A 15,853-nucleotide genomic window follows, 5' to 3' on the forward strand; every position below is an offset into this window, starting at 1 on the left:
GGTCACGGGCCAACCTTAGACCCGCTAGCAATGCTTTGTACTCTGTTTGATTATTGGTGACTTTGAAGCCGAACTTGAGAGATTTCTCTATGGTGACTTTATTTGGTCCCTCCAAAATGATACCTGCACCACCACCTTTAGAGTTGAAAGATTCATCAACGTGTAAAGTCCATACCTGTTTCTCTTCAACCGAGGTTGGGGTGAGTTCAGCCACAATGTCTACGAGGCATTGGGCTCTCAAGGGGCCTTGGCTTTCATATTGGATTCCGAACTTAGATAGCTCCACTGACCATGCTATCATGCGCCCAACAAGTTCTGGTTTTCTCAGTATCTGCTTTCTCGGGTAGTCAGTTTTGACGACCACCTGGTGACTTTGGAAGTAAGGTCAGAGTCGCCAAGTTGTGGTAACGAGTGCCAATGCCAACTTCTCGATCATTTGATATCGTTTCTCTGTGTCTTGAAGGACTCGGCTGATAAAGTAGATGGGCCTTTGCATTTTGTGATGCTCCTGTACTATTATTGCGCTGATTGCGCCTTCTTCCACGGCCAGGTAGAGGAGGAGGTCGGCGTGATGATCTGGCCTCTGAAGGATTGGTGGAGTTGTGAGGAAAAATTTGAAGCTTTTGAAAGCTTCTTCGCATTGCTCGGTCCACTCGAAGTTCTTTGGCTTCCGTAGTAAGGTGAAGATGGGCCCTGCTTTCTCTGCCAACCTGGGGATGAAACGGGAGAGAGAGACTAACCTTCCTGCCAAGCGTTGGACGTCCTTGACAGTCTGGGGACTCTGCATCTGTATGATGGCTTTACATTTCTCCGGGTTGGCTTCAATACCCCTGCTGGTGATCATAAAGCCAAGGAATCTACCTCCCTAGACGCCAAAAACACACTTCTCTAGATTGAGGCGCATGTTGTGTTTTCTGATTTGGTTGAACACCTCGGCCAAGTCGGCGGCATGAGCCTTGGCTGACAGTGTTTTGATAACCATATCGTCTACGTACACCTCCATATTTCTCCCAATTTGATGCTGGAAAACTTTATCCATCAGACGCTGGTAAGTGGCTCTGGCATTTTTTAGGCCAAAAGGCATCACGCGATAGCAGAATTTGGCGTGATCGGTGATGAAGGCTGTGTGCTCCTCGTCTGGTGGGTACATCATGATCTGATTGTACCCAGAATATGCGTCGAGGAAGCTGAGGAGGGCATGACCGGAGGCGCCGTCAACCAACCTGTCGCTACTCGGTAGGGGGTACAAGTCTTTGGGGCATGCTTTGTTGAGGTCGGTATAGTCGACACACATGCGCCACTTCCCCAAGTTCTTTTTTACTAGTACCACGTTTGCCAGCCACGTGGTGTATCTGACCTCGCGAATGAAGCCCGCGTTCATCAACTTCTGTGTCTCAGTGATGATGACGTCGCATCTTTCCCTTCCGACTTTCCTCTTTCTCTAAGCAACTGGCTTGGCTTCCATGTGGATGACTAACCTATGGCAAATGAGATTAGGATCAATACCTGGCATGTCGGCACTCGACCATGCAAAACGATCAGTATTTTTGGAGATTTCTTCAATGAGACGCTGCCACAACTCTAGGTTTAGCTGCCGACTTATCTTCGTACACTGTCCGGGGAGCTTACCGACTTGAAGGTTGTCAAGCTCGTCAATCGGGCTTGGTCGTTCATCATGGGATTCTGACCTTGGGTCCAGGTCAGTGATGTCAACCTGGGCTATGTGAGCCACCGTAGGGGGGTCACCTCGGTGGCGTTCCTTTGATGGCGAGACTTTCAGGCTTTCGGCATAGCATTGTCGAGCTATCTTTTGGTTTGCCCTAACTAAGATGATCTTGCCATTGCTCCCTGGGAATTTCATCGTCAGGTGCGGGGTGGCCACCACAGCTCTGAGTTGGTTCAACGTCGTCCTTCCGATGATGATATTATACGATGTGTTGTCTCAATAAGGAGATACTTGACCATGATTCTCCTTGAGTCAGGAGGGGTCCCGAAGGTTGTCAGCAGATCTACGTGCCCTCGAGTGTGAACTCGCTCTCCTGCAAAACCGACTAGGGGTTCTGTGTGAGGTTGAATGAGGGAGTGGGGGATATCTAACCTTAGGAACGTCAGCCAGTACAGGACGTCGGCTGAGCTTCCCTAGTCGATCAGCGTCTTGTGGACCTCCCAGTTTTCTACTTCCACCGCGATGACCATAGGGTCATCCTGGTTTGGATAAACGCCGTTGTAGTCGTTATCCGTGAAGGTGATGGGTGGTGTGTTGCGGTGCGGGGTTGAGGTGTCAGCGTGGATGTTGTTGATGCTCCGCAAGTGCCTTTTACGTGCCGAGCTACTAGAGCCTCCCCTTACGAAACCACCTATAATTATATTGATGACTCCTCGTAAGGGAGTCAACCCTGTATCCTAACTTACCTCAGCCTGCAACCGCTCTGCCAGTGTTTTGCTGAGATCCGGAGGGTTAGTCTGTGCGTGCGCAGAACCTCGACCTCGTCCTCGTCCGTGTCCATGGTAACCTCCTCTATGAGATTGTTGCCTTTGGACGTACTGTCCGAGATGCCCTCCTTGGACGAGTTCCTCAATACGGTCTTTGAGTGTGCGACATTCCTCGGTTGTGTGACCATAGTTTCTATGGTATTGATAATGCTTAGATTTCTCCGCATTGTTGGGACTGTGCCCAGGCAGTGGCAGAGTGATCAGATTGGTGTTACTGGCCTCCTCCAGGATGTGTACTCGGGGCGCGTTCAGGGGGTGTAGAAGCCGTATCACCCCCCTTTGTTTACCCTAGCAACTTTCTTGAATTGGCTATCATTGGTGACTTTCACCTTATCTTTGTGGCCGTGCTCCGACTTCACCTCTGATTTTCCACGAACTTGATCGCGAAAAACGGTGTGCTCTTCCATCTGAATGTACTCGGTAGCTCGGGCACGGAATTTGTCCATGTCTGGGGGAGGTCGCCGACATAGGCTGTCGATGTCCAGGCTTGAGTGCCATGAGCATGGCGTGCAGGGCGACCTCGGGATTTAGGTTACGGATTTTAACCGAGGTGCTAGCAAAGCACTCAATGAATGCCCTCAGTGGTTTGTCGTCGCCCTGTCTGAGATTGGCCAAGGCAGCTGACGTGATGTGATGAGGTCGGCTCTTTGCGTATTGCACCGTCAATCGTCTCACCAAATTGTCAAAGTTATCGATCGATCCCACCGACAATTGAGTATACCAGGTGAGCGCTGATCCCTTGAGCGAGGGTCGGTGGTGCCATCATAATGGTCAATGTTGAGAGGCTTACATCCGAAAGGAAGGGGCATCTCCATGATGCCATCAACAAAGAAATGGCGGTGGATGTTGGCCCTGTGTCCTAGAGCCTGGGCAGGTGCATTGATGACTTCATGGTCCGACCTATTCGTTGGTACGTGTGACCGATGCGCAGCGGACCTATGGGTCGCCACCTTGGGTGCATTCGGTGGTTGGGAAACCGAGTGCTTGTCTTCCTCATTGTGGTTGCTTGGTTGAGGGGGCTGATCGGAGGGGCGCCGAGGAAGCTTGGCGCGGATGTGCTCATTCTCAACACGCAGCGCCGCTAGGTCAGCCTCGTGTCGAGCACGGATGTTCTCCAGGTCTGCGACGTGTTGCTGCCGCATTTGATCGACCTGCTCGATCAGTCACCTCAATGTTGCTTCGCCGTCCATCCTTGTTGCGTGATCTTGATCGTTTGTTGCTCGTCTACTATGGCTTCGGGTGAAAACCATAAGCGTGGCCGATAAGAGGTGATCTTGATCGTTTGTTGCTCGATCAGTCGTAGGGGACGATCTGTTAGGCAAGATTGGTGAGCCTCCTTCGCTGGGTACGCTTGCTGCTCCAAAGTGGGGGTGATACCTGCAAAAGAGACTCCCATGCTAAAGTTAGTGTTTGTGGGTGTATGGATCTCGTATAAGTAATGCACGTACCTTAGTGTGAATTAGGGTTTATTTGGGCCTTGGACCTGAAATCGGTTATGACCTGTTCAGATAGTGGGCCTTTGTCTTGGCCGATGTCATGCGATGTATATTCGATATCAATCTTCGCTATAATGTCGAGCTCAAGCTCAGCTTAGCGGTACAGATAGTACAGTAAGATTTAAATATGTTTATAATTTTGTAAAATAAATGAATACGTTTTAATTTTAATCTTTAATGAAATAATTTTTTTTTCATTTTCTAAAATTGAAAATTATTATTTTTGGGATATATTGTAACACCCAACTTTTCTAAAATTATTAAAATGATATTTAAATTAATTAAAGAGGTTTTATAAAATATTTTATAAGTTTTTAATAATATTTGAGTGTTTTTAATTAAATAATAAATATTTATGAACTTATTTGTATAATACTTATTGGAAGAATATGTGCTTTTATAATATTTTGATATATATATATATATATATATATATTTTGTTACAGAAATATGAGTTAAGTTATAAGAATGTATGTTTGTTTTGTGGGTATTATGTATTATTTTATTTTATGTTTTTTTAATTAAAAGAAAAAGGGAGTTAAATTTTTAAAACATGGATTTTAAAAAGGTGAGTCAGTTTATTATTTCTTTGTTTTTCCTCTCTCACTCATCTTCTATTTTGTCTTCTCTCATCCCAATCTCATCTTCTCTCTCTCTAACTCTCTCTCTCTCTATCTCTGTCTCTATCGTGCCTTCTCTACTCAACTTCACACTCTCTTTCTTTTTTTGTTCTTCTCTCTCATTTATTTGTTTTTCTTTCTCTCTCTATTTTTTTCTATCTTTTTTTATCTATCAATATTTTTTTGTTACATTTTTATTTATCAATATTGATGTATAATTTATTAACCAAATAATTACGAACCATCCACTAACCTTTACCACCTTAGGAATGTAGTTCACTGTCTAATTCCCTTTTAAGCTTTAGTATATAGGGAGTTCTAATTCAATTTTTATCAACAATTGAGTCAAAATTCTAGATACTTTTTTATTGGCATTGGAATTATTATTGCCAATTTTTGAAAAAAAAATCTAACATATTGGAGAAAAGAGAAAAAGACAAAGAGAATGAAAAAGATAATAATATTTGGGATGTTATAAAAGAGATCCCAAATTTGAATGATAAAACTCATTTTATGGTTATTGATTTGCTTAATACTTAAGCGAAGAAAGACATTTTCTTTAAGATGTCTTAAAAAAGAACGTTCATCTTAGATAAACTTCAAGTTAGGATGATTAATATTTTGTTGAACTATATTTTTTAAGTGTCATTTTGATTGTATTTTGGTTGAAGTATTTGATTTATATTTTGGTAAAACTATAATGATTGAACTTTAATAATATATAAATAAAATTTGGATTGCATCAGAACTATTGATGATACTCATATTCTAATAACAATGGTGAAGGGATAAGATGTAAGCAACTATCGTAATCATCATGGAAAGATATCACAAAATTTATTAGTAGCTTGTAACTTTGATTTGAAATTCATGTATGTTCTTAGTGGGTGGGAGGGTTCAACTCATGATTCCATGTTATTAATTAAGTGATGCTTTGACAATGAAAGATGAACTTAAAGTGCCCCAAGGTAAATATTTTTTTAATAATAAATACACTTTTTTTTATACTTTTCATACTAATTTTACATGTGTTGCATATGTAATTAGGTAAATACTTTTAGCAGACTATGGATTTCCTAATAGATGTTAGTTTTTATATTAGTTCCATTTCGATGTATGTCATATCATCTCCAAGACTTTAAAGGTCATGGTAATGACCTTCAAAATGAAAATGAAATATTCAATTTACGTCATGCATCCTTAAAACATCTGATAGCGAGAATATTTTATATTTTAAATCACGCTTTACAATTTTAAGGTCAATGCCTCCATTTTTTATTTAAGAGATAGGCTAAACTTGTATCAACATGTATAACAACACTACATAACTATTTTTACAAAGAATATCATTCTAATGAATTTTCATTTGAATCAGTAGATGAATATTTATTTTTAGTGCTACCAGTTTATGAAGATCATAATTTTGAACATATTATTCAAACTCAAGAGCATGAAATAAAATATATAATGCATGGAGAGCTAGTATAAATTTAGATATGTGGAGAAATGTTAGTTATGAGGAAATTAGAGTCAATTATTTGTTAAAAGATTGAAAAAAATGTGTTGATTTTACTTTTCTTTATTATTTATATTATATTTTTTTTAACTCTTGTACCATCAAATGTGTTTTACAAATTCATGTTTTCCTGTGAAATCCATAAAATTATTTTAAAATCTTATGATATAAATCTATCAAAATCTGTTAAAATTTATTAAAATTTGAACTATAAAGTCTTGATTAAAATCCATGTATAAAAGTCTTTTTAAAAAAATCTTAAAACTCACAAAATTCCTTCAAAGTCTTTTGAAATCATTAAAATTTACAAGACTTTTTCACATTAAAATAGTCTTTCCCAATCCAATACACCCCTTAGTTTATTTCACCTTGTTTGGAAGCAATGTAAATCCGTTGATTCATGTATTGTTTTAAGATAACCATTGTAATCTAGTCACTATTATAGAGACATTTATGTTTTGAATCTATTTTATCATGAACTAAATTTGAATCCTATATCCTTAGAAGTATTTTATGAACTATTTAGTTATTTTAAATCAAATTTTATTTGGATAAGATTCTTTTGTTTCTTCAATATTTTATGAGTATAAGTATGTAAAATAAAGAGTGTCACAAAATGTACCGTAATTTAAATCCTTAAAAAAAAATTGGTGTCTAGCATATTTAACACTTTTTAAGTCGTTCTATATGTCAAAGTTTTGATATTAGACTTTTTTGTTTTGCATCCTTTTAGGCACAAACCCATCGATTACAAAAGAAAAGAGAAAAAATGGTGAAATTATTAATTAAAAGTTCAAAGATGTAACCTGTTCTTACCGGAAATCTGCTGTAGAGCTGATCCGTCCAGTAAGATCGGTGAGTCTCCTTTGCCCGGTGTATTGGTGCTCTAAGATGGGGGAGGTACCTGCAAAAGAGACTCCGATGCCAAAGTTAGCGTTTGCATGAGTAATAGTCTCATATATATAATGCACGTACCTTGGGGTGATCTAGGTTTGCCTTGGACTTTTGGGCTTGAGATAAGATATATCATGATATGATATGATATAATTGAAGGGCGGATCTGGTCTGGGACGAGATCCTCGGAATCAGGTATGATTTGCTCAAATACCGGGCTGATGTCACGCAGCGCGTGCCCGGGGTTGTTTTGTATTGCTAATCCGGGCTCGGAGCCCGGGTGCGAAGTACGGTTAGTACACTAGCCCCCCGAGCTTTGAAGATCGTAGGTCGAGGAGCTGAGACCGGGCTCGCCAGTAGGAAGTAGCTCTCCACGTGCACCACCTGAGGGTCTGCCATGTGTCGCGACTGTTCATTTCCCGGAAACGTGCAAGTGGCGCATTAAGGGAAATGACAGTTATGCAATGATGGGTTGCAATTAATGTGTCATCAGGCGTTCCCCTCGGTCGACACGTGGCCTGGACGTTTTGAACTTTGGGAAGAGGTTTTTTCTTTTTCCCGCGCCTCTTCTCGTTTTCGCTTTACTCTTTCTTCGTCCTTCAGCTTCTTGTGCATGCTTCGTCTTCGTCTGCTCCCTATCTCTGTTTTCTTTGTCTTTCTTGTGTTTCTTTGAGTTTTCTTGATGGCTGGTGGTCATGGCGTTGGTTCTACTGCCCCTGCTAGGGGCAAAGCACGCGGTAAGGCGGTGGTTACCGGAAGGGGCGCCGTTGAGGGAAAAGAGGTGCCTCCACCCGGGGACTTAGAGTTGGGTGTCCCTGGCTACGAATGGGTAAAACGCGAAATGACCAAGTTTGCAAGCGTTTTTGACTCGAGTTTGGAGGTTGATGCGCTCTGGGAGACGCATAGGATTTGTGACCCCTCTATTTCTCAGATGATCCGATTGGAGCGTTGTTCGGCTAGTGATGGTGTGTATATGAAGAGGTCCGTTGGTTCCCCCTCCTTTTATATGTATCAGAGTTTTTTCAGGGACTTGGGTGTCTGCCTTCCTTTGACGCAGTTCGAATGCGACTTTTTGAACTACGTTAATGCGGCCCCCAGTCAGTTGCATCCCAACAGTTGGGGGTCGAGGTTTTATGCACGGTTCTAGGGGTGGAGGTGTCCCTTCGGGTTTTCCTCTCTTTCTACCAATTGAAGGCAGGCGCCCGCCGTACGGGACGCTTTCTTTGAATGGGGGTAAGGAAGGGGGTTTATTTACTCCTTATTCCCAATCGTATAAAAACTATAGGCAAGAGTTTTTCCGGGTTACTCTTGTCGATGTCGACCCTTTGGAGGATGGGGGGTTCTATTTTGGCGGGCTGCCGAGGTTTCCCTTCTACTGGTGTCGTGACCCGTCTGGGTTTCATGGGGTGGACCCCTCGCAGCTGATGCCCTCGGAGATGGCTGCTGTCGATGCTTTGAAGGCGCTTCCTCGCCCGCTAGACTGCAAGCTCATTCTGTCGCTCGAGCGTTCGGCGCATAGAGAAAGAGATTTGGAGGGTGAGTCTTTGGTAACTTTGTTTATGTGTTAGGGTTTTATGCTTGTTAACGTGCTCTGTCCTTTGCTTTCAGGTATATTGGGAAAGGACTTGTGGCGTGACTGGAAGCAGTGTCATCGCTACAATGTTGTTGAGCTTAAGGCTCCTAAGGCTCAAAGGGAGGTAGAGGTCTCTCCCCTGAAGGTCAATCGGAAAAGGAAGAGGGTCCCGAGGGAGGTTGGGGGAGCCTCTATTCCTCGCGAGGCGGAGGAGGTTGTTACTGGGGCCACCGATGTTGAGGTGGCGGGTTTGCCTGGGAGTCTCCTGCCTCAGGGGGGAGCTCGGGTGGTTTCTGAGGGGGCAGCGTCGGCTGCCGAGCCTTTCGTCCATCATGCCGGGGTGTCTATCCGGCTTCTGAACGAGCGGTTGGGATTGCTTGTCGATGACTTGCTCTTTCTTTGTACGTTCTCTTTCAGTTCCCTGAGTTGCGATTGTTTATTGTAGGTGGAGGCTGCCGTCGAGTCGACTTCCCGGGCTGCTGGCCAAGTCAGTACGACTTCTAGAGCGAAAGTTCCGACCGTCGGGCGAATTACCCGTGTTGTTGAGGTAAGCAGCTTGTGTTTGCGATCTCTTAATTTGCTATTTCCCGGGTTGTTTGTTGTCTGGTCAGGGCTTAGACCTTTTCCCATACTTCTTTTGCAGGTGGGCAGGGCCCCTGGCGTTCTAAAGGTTCCGAGGTCGATGGCGGCGGGGGCCGATGTCCCTAGGGCAGAGCCGGGGGCTTCTGCTGCTACTTCGGCCAGTCCTCGTGGGGAGGGTCCTAGCTTTGAGGTCCCAGCCTCTGCACCAGCGGCGAGGGGGCCTCCAAAACGTCCCTATCTTGCGTACCGCTACGCGCAGGAGGGCGCCCCGACGCGATTGAAGCATCTGAGCGCGTCGGAGGAGATTGACTCACTGTGGAGTGCTTCGTTGACACCCGAGAAATTTTTTCTGAGGGGGTCATTGAGCGCGGCCGACCAGGCGATGTTCGAGTCCGCCGGGCCTATGGGGAGTTTTGATGCCGCTCAGATCTTCTTGTAGAGGGGCACGACCATTGTGGATTACTGGAAGCACAAGTGGTCGCGGCAGCAAGAAGATCTGGCGAAGCTGAAGGGCCGAGTGCAGCCTTTGGTGGAGGAGAACAAGGTTTTGGCCGCCACCCTGTCTGAGGCGAAGATGCAGGGGGCTGAGCTCTAGGCGGTCCGGGGGGATCTCGCCGAGGCCCGGAAATCGCTGGAGGCCGCCTTGGGCACTAATGAGGGTTACGCTAGCCAGGTTCGCTCCTTTGGAAGAGGAGGTGACCTTTTTGAAGGGCGAGCTGGTGTCCGTAACCGAGGAGCGTCTCCGCGACGAGGTGGTCCTCAGTAGTAAGGAAGAGGAGGTGGCTGTCCAGAGGGTAAGTCTTTCGGCTTTGGAGGCCGAGAATGCGGCGTTGAAGAGGAGGCTTGAGGAAGTTGAACGTTCTGTGGTAATGGAACACAAGAGGGGCTTCCTCAAGGCTGCTCGGCAGGCTAGGCTCCTCGCGCCAGGGTGCGACTTTTCTGGCATGCATCTGGAAAAGGTTGTTCGCTTCAGGCGGTTAGTCCGGGAGGACGATGTCGAGGAGAGTTCTAGCGACAACGTCTCTGTATAGGACAGTTTTGTTGTGTATACATTTTTGTATCCGTGTTTATGTATGGATCATGACCTTTGCATACGAGTTTTGTTCTGCACCAGTGTTTGGTTTTGGTTTTTTCTCAAGGTTTGGGGTGCTCGTTCGGTGCCCGTTGCATAGGTGGTTTTATTTTGAATTTATTGTATCGAGACTCGAAGTCGGCTTCGGCTTTTTGTTTAATGGCGTGTTGCGAGGGTTCGAGCTTATCTTTTGCAATGCCGGGGTTCGAATTCGACCTCTACTAAGCGTGACGAGGTTCGTTTTCGACCTCTAATGAACGTAACGAGGTTCGTTTTTGACCACTAATTGAGTATAGGTATGATGAGGTTTGTTTTCAACCTCTAGTTGAGTACGAGTATGATGAGGTTCATTTTCGACCTCTAGTAATCACGACGAGGCTCGTATTCGTCCTCTAATAATCACGGCGAGATTCGTTCTCGACCTCTAATAGTCACGACAAGGTTCGTTCTCGACCTCTAATAATCGTGGCGAGGTTCGTACTTGACCTCTAGTAATCACGGCGAGGTTCGTTCTCGACCTCTAATAGTGACGACAAGGTTCGTTCTCGACCTCTAATAATCGTGGCGAGGTTCGTACTCGACCTCTAGTAATCACGGCGAGGTTCGTTCTTGACCTCTAATAGTGACGACAAGGTTCGTTCTCGACCTCTAATAATCGTGGCGAGGTTCGTACTCGACCTCTAGTAATCACGGCGAGGTTCGTTCTCGATCTCTAATAGTCACGACAAGGTTCGTTCTCGACCTCTAATAATCGTGGCGAGGTTCGTACTCGACCTTTAGTAATCACGGCGAGGTTCGTTCTCGACCTCTAACAATCACGACAAGGTTCGTTCTCAACCTCTAATAATCGTGGCAAGGTTCGTACTCGACCTCTAGTAATCACGGCGAGGTTCGTTCTCGACCTCTAATACTCACGACAAGGTTCGTTCTCGACCTCTAATAATCGTGGCGAGGTTCGTACTCGACCTCTAATAATTATGGACAAAATGATGAAAGTAAGAGTGTGAATAAAAGGGGACGAGTCATTTTATTATGAAAATGTGTGCCTCGTTAAAAACCCTCTCAGCCAAAGACTGAGGCGGGAAAAGAGTGCACGGCTTATCGGTACAAAGTTCAACTAAAATAGAACTTGAGATGCGTAGCATTCCAAGTTCGCGGTATGGGTTTTCCGCTGAGTTCTTCCAATCTATATGCTCCATTTTCCAAGTCTTCCGTGACTCGGAAAGGGCCGCCCCAAGTAGGTGCGAGTTTCCCATCTGACATGTCTTTCCGTGCTTCTCCTAATAGTCGCCATACCAGGTCGCCTGCTCGGAAGGAGCGGGGTTTCACCCGGGAATTATATCACCGGGAAGCTCGGAGCTTGCAGGCCTCTTCATGGATTTGGGCTTCGTCTCTAAGTTCGTCCACCAAGTCGAGGTCGGCTGCCAGCTCTTGGGCGTTCTGTTCGCTATTGAAGACTTGGCGTCGGTGGGACGCTTCTCCGACTTCAACTTGGATCATTGTGTCAGCTCCGTAAGTTAGCCTGTAGGGTGTTTCTTGTGTGGTCGACTGGGGGGTGCAGTGATATATGCCTAGAGGATGCTGGGGAGCATGTCGGGCCACTGCCCTTTTGCGTTCCCGAGCCGTTTTTTAAGCTCTCGGAGGATGACCTTGTTAGCTGCTTCGGCCTGGCCGTTGGTTTGGGGGTGCTCCACTAAGGTTGGGAGATGCTTGATTCCGAGTTCTTGGAGGAAGTTCTCGAATTCTTCTGCGATGAACTGTCGTCCATTGTCGGTAATGATGGTGTGGGGGATCCCGAACCTGCAGACTATGTTTTTCCAGGTGAATTTCCGCACGTTCTCGGTGGTGATTTTGGTGAGTGGGCACGCCTCAATCCACTTGGTGAAATAGTCGATTGCCACTAGGAGGAATTTTAGCTGACCCTTCGCGGGGGGGAATGGCCCGAGGATGTCCATTCCCCACTGGGAGAAAGGCCACGCTGACATCATGTGGTGAAGGGCTTCGGGGGGTTGTCGGTGTGCATTGCCAAATTGCTGGCACTTTTTGCATTTTTGGATGTAGTTTTGGCAGTCCGACTTCAGAGTGGGCCAGTAGTATCCAGCTCGGAGTACCCTGGCTTCCATTGAGCGCGCTCCGGAGTGCATTCTGCATATCCCCTGATGGATTTCCTTGACGACATAGGTTGCTTGAGATGTGGTCAGGCATTTAAGCAGTGGAGTGGAAATCCCACGTTTGAATAATTCATCATCGATATGATGAATTTGGCTGATCTCATTCTCACCTTTCGTGCTTTGTCTTTGTCTTTGGGCAGGGTCCCCTCTTTCAGGTGGTTCCAGATGTCCGCCATCCATCCCTGTTCTTCCTTGTCGTTGACATTGACGATTTTGTCGTCTAGGCTAGGTGAGTGCAGGGTTTCCTGGATGATGGTTCGGTGTTGACCTGGCCGTTTAGTACTGGCGAGTTTTGATAGGAGGTCTGTTCTGGCATTTTGCTCTCGTGGTACATGTTTTATGGAGAATTCGTCGAAAGACGAGATCTGGCGGGATGCAATGTGGAAGTACCGTTGTAGGAGGGTGTCTTTTGCCTGGTATGTCCCACTGAGCTGTTCTACCATGAGCTTCGAGTCGTTGTTGCAGTTCAGTCTTCGAGCTCCGAGATCGTGGGCTAGCCTCAGACCGGCAAGGAGCGCCTCGTACTCTGCCTGGTTATTGGTTACTTTGAAGCCGAACTTGAGGGATTGCTCCAGGGTGACTTGGTTTGCCCCTTCTAGAATGATGCCTGCACCCCCACCTTTGGAGTTGGAGGACCCGTCAACATGTAGGGTCCATGCCTGGGATTCCTCAGTAGTAGCTGGCGTGAGCTCGGCTACGAAATCGACTAAGCACTGGGCTTTCAGGGGTCCACGGTTTTTGTACTGGATGCCGAACTCGTACAGTTCTATCGACCAGGCAATCATACGTCCGGCGAGCTCAAGCTTTCGTAGAATTTGTTTGATGGGGTAGTCAGTTTTGACTACCACCTGGTGGCTCTAGAAGTAAGGTCGGAGTCGCCGGGCTGCGGTGACCAGTGCCAACGCCAGCTTCTTGATCATCTGGTATCTTCTTTCCGCGTCTTGGAGGACTCGGCTGATGAAGTAGATAGGCATCTATGTCTTTTGGTGTTCTTGTACGCTGACAGCACTGATGGTGTTTTCTGCCACCGCCAGGTAGAGAAGGAGGTCGGTATTGTGATCCGGCCTCTGTAAGACTGGCGGAGTTGTGAGGAAGTTTTTGAAGCTTCGAAAAGCTTCTTCGCATTGATCTGTCCAAAGGAAGTTTTTTGGCTTCTTTAGCAGGGTAAAGATTGGCCCTGCTTTCTCCGCAAGTTTGGGGATGAAGCGGGATAGCGAGACAAGCCGTCCGGACAGGCGTTGAACTTCTTTTACCGTTTGTGGGCTTTGCATTTGTATGATGGCTTTGCACTTCTCGGGGTTGGCCTCGATTCCGTTGCTGAGATGGTTTTAACCACCATGTCGTCCAAATAAACTTCCAAGTTTCGCCCAATTTGGTGGTGGAATACTTTGTCCATCAGCCGCTGGTATGTTGCTCCCGCATTTTTGAGGCCGAAGGGCATCACCCGGTAACAGTAGTTGGCATGGTCAGTGATGAAGGACGTGTGCATTTCATCAGGCGGGTACATCATTATCTGGTTGTACCCAAAGTAAGCGTCAAGGAAGCTGAGGAGGGCATGTCCGGAGGCTCCGTCGACTAACCTGTCGATGCTCGGCAAGGGGTATGAGTCCTTGGGGCATGCTTTGTTGAGGTCGGTATAGTCGACGCACATACGCCACTTTCCCGAGAGCTTCTTTACTAGGACCACGTTTGCCAGCCATGTGGTGTACCTGACTTCACGGATGAAGCCAGCGTTGAGCAACTTCTGCGTTTCGACAATGACGGCTTCCCATCTTTCACCGCCGACCTTCCTCTTTCTCTGGACGACTGGTTTTGCTTCCTTATGTATTGCTAATCCGTGGCAGATGAAGTCTGCGTCTATACCGGGCATGTCAGGGCTAGACCAGGCGAAGAGGTCAGCGTTCTTAAGGATCTCCGCTTGGAGTTACTGTCGTAGTTTGGGGGTTAATTGCCGGCTGATCTTTGTGGTTTGTCCGGGGAGTTTGCCGATTTGAAGGTCGTCAAGCTCATCGACGGGGCTGGGTCATTCGTCATGAGTGTTGGATCTCGGGTCGAGATCGGTGATTTCTTCGTGGTCGGCGTGAGCCAGAGCGGTAAGGTCGTTCTTGCGCTGTTCGCTTGGTGAGACGGTTTCCAGGCTTTCTATTGATTTGCTCTGATAAAGATGATCTTCCCATCGTGCCCTGGGAATTTCATGGTGAGGTGCGGGGTGGACACCACCGCCCCGAGCTGATTTAGGGTTGGTCTGCCGATGATGACGTTATAGGGGGTGTCGGCTTCCACGAGTAGTTATCGTATCAGGACCTGTCTGGAAACCGGGGGTGCTCCGAAAGTCGTCAGTAGGTCCACATATCCCCGAGTGTGAATGCTTTTCCCTGCAAAACCGACTAGAGGTTCGGTATGAGGTTGTATGAGAGAGTGGGGGATGTCTAACCTGAGGAATGTTGGCCAGTATAGGATGTCGGCCGAGCTTCCTTGGTCGACCAAGGTCTTGCGAACTTCCCAATTGGCCAATGCCACAGCTATGACCATGGGATCGTGTTGATTTCGGCTGACCCCGACATAGTCGTCGTCGGTGAAAGTTATCACTGGCGGGTTCCGGCGTAAAGCACAGGTGGCGGAGTGTACGCGATTAACCTTGCGCAGGTGTTTCTTACGGGTCGAGCTGCTGGCTCCCCCTCTTGCGATCGCACCGATTACCTCCCGTGAGAGGGTTGATCCGGGTTCCCGATTTGCCCCACTCCGCGCTGCTCCGCTGAGGTTGAGCTGAGAGTCGGAGACGTTACCAAGGTGTCGATTAGCCCTCTCAAGGTCGCAGCGTCGCTGTCCATGGTGACTGAGTGTGCAGCGTCTTCTGTTGCTCGTCTAATGTGGCTTCTAGTAGAAACCATACAGGTGGCCGATGAGGGTTGTCTCGATCGGCCCCACGGTGGGCGCCAAATGTTCTTACCAGAAATCTGCCGTAGAGCTGATCCGTCCAGTAAGATCGGTGAGTCTCCTTTGCCCGGTGTATTGGTGCTCCAAGATGGGGGAGGTACCTGCAAAAGAGACTCCGTTGCCAAAGTTAGCGTTTGCATGAGTAATAGTCTCATATATATAATGCACGTACCTTGGGGTGATCTAGGTTTGCCTTGGGCTTTTGGGCTTGAGATAAGATATATCATGATATGATATGATATAATTGAAGGGCGGATCTGGTCTGGGACGAGATCCTCGGAATCAGATATGATTTGCTCAAATACCGGGCTGACGTCGCGCAGCGCGTGCCCGAGGTTGTTTTGTATTGCTAATCCGGGCTCGGAGCCCGGGTGCGAAGTACGGTTAGTACATAACCTTTATTTTTTTTTTGAGAGTTCAAAGATGTAACCTAAATGAACTAATTCCGCTAAAATAAATAGATACAATGAGAATTTATAAATATATTACGTGTAATGAA

This window comes from Cajanus cajan, chromosome 6 (genome assembly GCF_000230855.2).
Source record: "Cajanus cajan strain Asha chromosome 6, NIPB_CcT2T_4, whole genome shotgun sequence".
Lineage (NCBI taxonomy): Eukaryota > Viridiplantae > Streptophyta > Magnoliopsida > Fabales > Fabaceae > Cajanus > Cajanus cajan.